This window comes from Equus caballus, chromosome 25 (assembly GCF_041296265.1).
Source record: "Equus caballus isolate H_3958 breed thoroughbred chromosome 25, TB-T2T, whole genome shotgun sequence".
Lineage (NCBI taxonomy): Eukaryota > Metazoa > Chordata > Mammalia > Perissodactyla > Equidae > Equus > Equus caballus.
In genome coordinates this window covers 21,152,364-21,158,303 of record NC_091708.1, presented here as the reverse complement: position 1 = coordinate 21,158,303, position 5,940 = coordinate 21,152,364, and positions in this window count along the sequence as shown.

Here is a 5,940-nt window from a genome sequence, read left to right as displayed (position 1 = left end):
GCCCTTGTCTCAGGCTCTATTTCTGAAGCAGAAGCCAGAATCATCACAATTCTAATGAGATCCCCAAATTCATTCCAAGTTTCCTCAAGTCTCACCTGCATAAATAGGAACAATAGAGCTTAGAGTGGGTCATAACCAAAATATCTTGGCTATTGCTCCAAACTGCATGAGTCTGCAAACACTGATCTCAAATTCTTCCTCTCTGGCTTACGCAGTTAACATCCACCAACTGAAAGGCCCTCAGTGGTCATGCCAGTGGTCCTGTCACTGATGTCAGGGCCCTGGGAGACAACGCTGATGTCTGTGCTCTCTAAGTGATACCCAAGACTCTCTAGCTCCCAAGCAGCTGTGCGCTCCCCTGGATCTGCTCAGTGTTGGATCCATACAGCCATAATGAGAAGATCCCTTCCCTAGTCTGAGTTACACTTCATTTCCAAGGTCCAGTGCACTGGGAGCAATATCCTCATGTCTCCTTTTGATTCTGCCTGAGGCCAGAGAGACCAGACCTAGTTCATGGGCTGGGCCAGGGAGTGAGATGCAAACCAGATCCCAAATCCTTCATTTCATCTTCATCTCTCTCAGATGCTTTTCAGACCATCTCCACTAACTTCCTTCCAAATAGCCCCAAAATGCAGAAAGCCCCTTCCTCAGTGGTTATTCACTGTGGCCTGTCACTTTGTTTGCCTCATCAGGAGGGTCTGAAACTCAGCAATGGATATATCTTAAGCTCTAATGGAATCCTGCCACTTTTCCTCCCACAGTATTATCCTGAGAAAGGGAACTTCATAACTAAAACACCAGCGTTAAAGTAGAGTGGAATGTCAACAAAATCCTTCTTGTTATATAATGTGGTTCCGAACGTGACTTATGGATTTCCAGGCTTCACTAGCCTCTGATTACCAAATAAGGTCATATTTCCTTTTATGATCTAAAGTAAAATGACCCTAAGTCCCCACCCTTTGAAGATCCTTCTTCTGCCAAGTTTTTCTCACCAACTGAATTCTGGGAGTCAAGAGAACACTCTCACGCTCTACGTATCTGTTCTGCCAGTTGTGTTTTTCAGCCATTCACCCCCAAAGTGACCTGCTTCTCCAGGATCTCCTGCTCTCCACGTAGATTTGCAAGTGCAGAAGGGGTCTATGAACTGGATTTGATCAATTTGGTAATCACAGCTCTTAGGGTTTTTTTTAAAGATAACACTAGTCACCCAAAGGAGTTTGAGGTGGGTGACAGTTTGCCCCTCCCCCATAACCTAGCCACCATGTTCTATTGAAAGCACGTCTCAGACCAAATTCCATCACGTGAGCAGACGTTTGCTAAACACACATTCACTAGCGAGCAGACGCAAAACAGCTGTCTATTCTGGAAGCTTGAGGGAGTCGAAGCCTGTGTCTGGCCTTCTGGATGGTCTGATGAACATCTTGCATGAACTTCTGTTCATGGGAGATAAGAGCCAAGACTGCAGAGGTAGGATTCTGACACTCTTTCAGTCAATATCAGACAAGGATACTCCACATCGAAGGACACACGCCAGTGATGCATACAGAGCCTTTTAGCAACCAAGTCTCCCTAGGGTTATAGGCTACTGGGCTCTCTGGATTCTGACACCCTGATTGTGTGAGGGTAGAGATATTTTAGCCAGTCCACATATTAATAATACCTTTTTTGGGGCTGGCAAGGTGGCATATTGGTTAAGTTTGTATGCTCTACTTCGGTGGCCTGGGGTCCACAGGTTCAGATCCTGGGCACAGACCTACACACTGCTCATCAAGCTATGCTGTGGCATCCCACATACAAAATAGAGGAAGACTGGCACAGATGTTAGCTCAACAATGATCTTCCTCAAACAAAAAGAAGAAGATTGGCAACAGGTATTAGCTCAGGGCCAATCTTCCCCACCAAAGGAAAAAAAAAACCCCACCTTTTTTTTAGCATTCTTAGAAACATTTTTTATGTGTTCTTTTTAAAAATTTTTTATTGAAATATATTTGACAAAGAATACTTTTAATTTCACTAATAAAAGCCCATTTCTGACATTTGTTATGCTGATCAACAGGACACCATTTTTCACAATAGAAACCCATTTTGACATTCTATGTGCAAATTAGCAAAGGCTTGACTATTGATTGAAATATAGATGGCAGAAACACTGGTGGATGGACTGCTGATGACGATGCCAGCTGACCACCCCAGCTGTCCCTAGAGTAAAAGCTGAAACGAACTGGTACATATGTCTTATGTCACTGTCTATATTGAAGTGTTTTAGAATAAATTACGATTATTACCATATGTCCTCAAACCTCAAACCTCAAAGTCCCTAATCTCTTGGATTCCAAAGATTGATCACTGGGCTCAGATAAAGCAACCACAATAGTGGGATGTTTTTCAACCTCCAAATTGTGACCCATATACAGGTCATCAGATGAGTTCAATGAGCCACAACCAACATTAAAAACAATGACATAGAATATATAGAAATATCAGTGTTACACATAATAAGGATAAGTATTGCTTCATGAAACTTTTATTTGTGTTAGATATTTGTGGCATGTGTTACTGCAATACTGTGTAAAACATAAAATATCGGGGCCGGCCCCGTGGCCGAATGGTTAAGTTTGCACAGTCTGCTTCGGCGGCCCGGGGTTTCGCCAGTTCGAATCCTGGGCGCGGACATGGCACCACTCATCAGGCCATGTTGAGGTAGCGTCCCGTATGCCACAACTAGAAGGATCCACAACTAAGGACATATACAACTATATACTGGGGGGATTTGGGGATAAAAAGCAGAAAAAGAAAAAGAAGATTGGCAACAGTTGTTAGCTCAGGTGCCAATCTTTAAAAAAAACAGAAACAAAAACATAAAATATCTTTTTTTTAAAACTGTGTATCAAAAAAGTTGCAAAGACATTTCACAATGTTGGTGTTATCTACTCCTTAAATACCACTTCAATACCAGCGGTCCTGCTCTGGATTCACGTTTAGGCAAAGCATTTCTCACCTTCCTCAAGGGCAGGGTTCTGGCTGAAGATACCCCACTGACATCACTGAGCAGCATCCTTGGCGTCTTACTCTGCAGCATCAGCATTCAGACTTACGGTGACTTCATCGCTATCACCAAGGACAGTGGGTGGGTACTTGCTTTATGTTTATGTAACCACAGGGCCAGTCCTGGTAATTTTCCAAAAACAGAAGGAATCTGTTCCAAAGATTCTGAGAGCTTTCTCAGCCTCCCAAAACTAAAAAGTGCCAGCAACTTCCCCAACGGCAATTCCAGCAGAGAAAAAAAGAGCTTCTGTCTTTACTAGGGACCAGCATCCCTGCCTCACACATAGTCTGCATTCTGAGCTCATAGCCTAAACCAGATGTTTTCTTTTATATCAAATAAATTGAAAAGAAGCGTTGAAGTTTTCCTGACGATTGCACTGCCTCCTTCTTTGCTTGCAAACGGTGACTTGTGTAGAGGAAAAATCTGTCATATGCAACCGAGTTCTGTCAAGTGTTTTTAAGAACTCTTTTGTTGAAAGGTAGTGCTCCCCCAGCAGCGATTTTTTAACTTTCGACAGCATTTTTATCAGCTAAGACATCAACGCTCCATGATCCTGCGGAAGAATTGAAAATTGAGTTTCCAGGAATGAATATGTCTACATGACTCTGAACTTAAACCAGTTTTTGCTTAGTAATATAATAAGAATGTACGGTATTGGCTGCTACCATTAAAGTATAAATATATGTACAGATATATGTGCATTAAAAAACAGCTGAAGAATATTATGTGTTTAAAGTGATGAATGAAACATCACTTTGTCCTACCAGTGGGACATTCCCACAGAAGGCTACACAGTTGGTTTATCTGAGAGGAAAACGTGCTTAATAATGAGTGGAAACTGCTGAATGAAGGAACTCAGCAAGGATGGCATGTAGTCAGATCATCCCCAGAAACCAGAGGGAAAGGAATTTCTGGTGCCTGGGGCAGAAGTCTGGGAAGAAGATGATCTGGAAGCCTGCAATGGGGTGTAGGCAAAGGCGTTTGTCAGGGAGAAGCAGAAAGAATCGATTTGTGAGGAGGGAGCATGTGAACCAGCGACACGGGAAGTGACTCAGAGGGTAGTGGGGATGAGTCATGTCAAGCTGTGGTTCCAGAGCCAGGCAGAGAGCTGGAAAGCACTCGTGAAGCACGTCATGCCTGGGGCAGCCAGAGGATGACGGGAGTCCTCATGGAGCGCGTCAGTGCAGCGTGAGAAATCACCTATTGAAAAAGCCCAGTCTCCTGTTCCAGCGCACAAAATAGTCCAATTCTTCCAAAAGAACTTAGAACTGACACCGTTTTTTTCAGAATCAGGAAAATGTGAGAAATATCTGTCTTTTATAATTTGCCTTTTTTTGTTGCGTGCCCTCATAAAAAATGAAAGTGAAATTCCAAAATTAAGCACATTTTAGTTTCTTCAACGTATAGTGTGTCATGAATAATGCAACGTTTTGCCAGCCTAGGTTTATCCTTAGACATGTGCGGTCCACCCTGTTGTGTCGGATGCTGAGGGCGGGTGAGTGGGGCAGAGGGCAGGGAAATAGCATCAGAGAACTGTGGGTACGGAAGAGGTGTGATAATACAGAGGTCAAGGGCAGCCTCAGGCATTGGACCATCTGTATCACGTCCCAGCTCTGCACTTTCTACCTGGGTCTTACTTTCATCTGCTGGAAATCTGGGGCAGGGCCACCTGGAGTTTAATTATTTAATTTTGTTGGCCGTGCAGGCCCCAGATCACTGTATGATTTCTCAGATCTCTGCTGGTTCTATCTAAGATGCATAGAGATTAAGAACATAGGCTGTGGACCTGGGCTCAAATTCTGACCTGCCACTTACAAGTCGTGAAACCTTGGGGTAGTTAAGCAACTTCCTTGTGCCTCAGTTTCCTCAATTGTGGAATGGGGATAACTACAGTACCTCATTAGGGTTTTTGTGAGTATAAAATTACTCATGAGGACAGGCTAAATCCTCCTCAGCTGCTATTATTATGCTTAAGAGAGGCAGTATATAGCACAGAGGTTCAAGCAAGCAGTCAGAGCTAGACTATTTGGATCTGAATACTGGCTGTGTGACCTTAGGCAAGTTCCTTACCTTCTCTGTTGCCTTGGTTTTCTCATTTGTGAAACAGAGATAATAAGGGTATCTACCAGGAACTCAGCAAGAATGAAATGAGTTAATATGTTTAAAGTTCCTAGAACAGTGCCTGGTGTAATATATAAGTGTTTGCTATTATGATTGTGCTTATTTTGCATGGTTTTTTTGGGGGGAGGGGCCTAGTCCATACTAGGAACTCATTATGAGGCTGTTGAAGACATGAATGAACGAATACATGCAGTCTAATGCAATAGCCCCCAGGATACATTTTGGCTGTCCATAGCATCCCAGATTTGCCAAATACGTTTAGACTTTTTTGCATCACACATGACTTCAGATGAAGTGTAGATATTGTCCCCAGCTCCCCCTCCCGTTCTGCCCTGTGGTGCTCAGTGCTAACAGGGACAGCCTATAGGACATGAGGCTGCAACAGCCTCAGGGAACATCTCTGCATTCCTCCATCGGACCGTTAAGGAGTCATTGCAACTTTCGCAAAGTCTGGAAATCCAAGGAGGACACAAAATATTTATAGGCATCAGTCAAATCACCCTCCATCCCTTTCTCTGTGAATATTTCTGGTGGAGAGCAATCACCACTGTTATTTGAATGCTAAGGCAGCGCTGCTGGGGAAGCGAGCGGGTCCCAAAGAACAGGCAAGCTCCCCGTGAGCCCAGAGCCCATCTCCCTCTGCCGCCTGGGTGGCAGCGGCAGATCCGCCCCTTCATAAACATCAAGACAGAAAATAATGGAATGTTTAGTCTGAGTAATACATTAAGGAAATCAATTAGGCCCACATGCAACTTTCCGCGATTTTAATTACA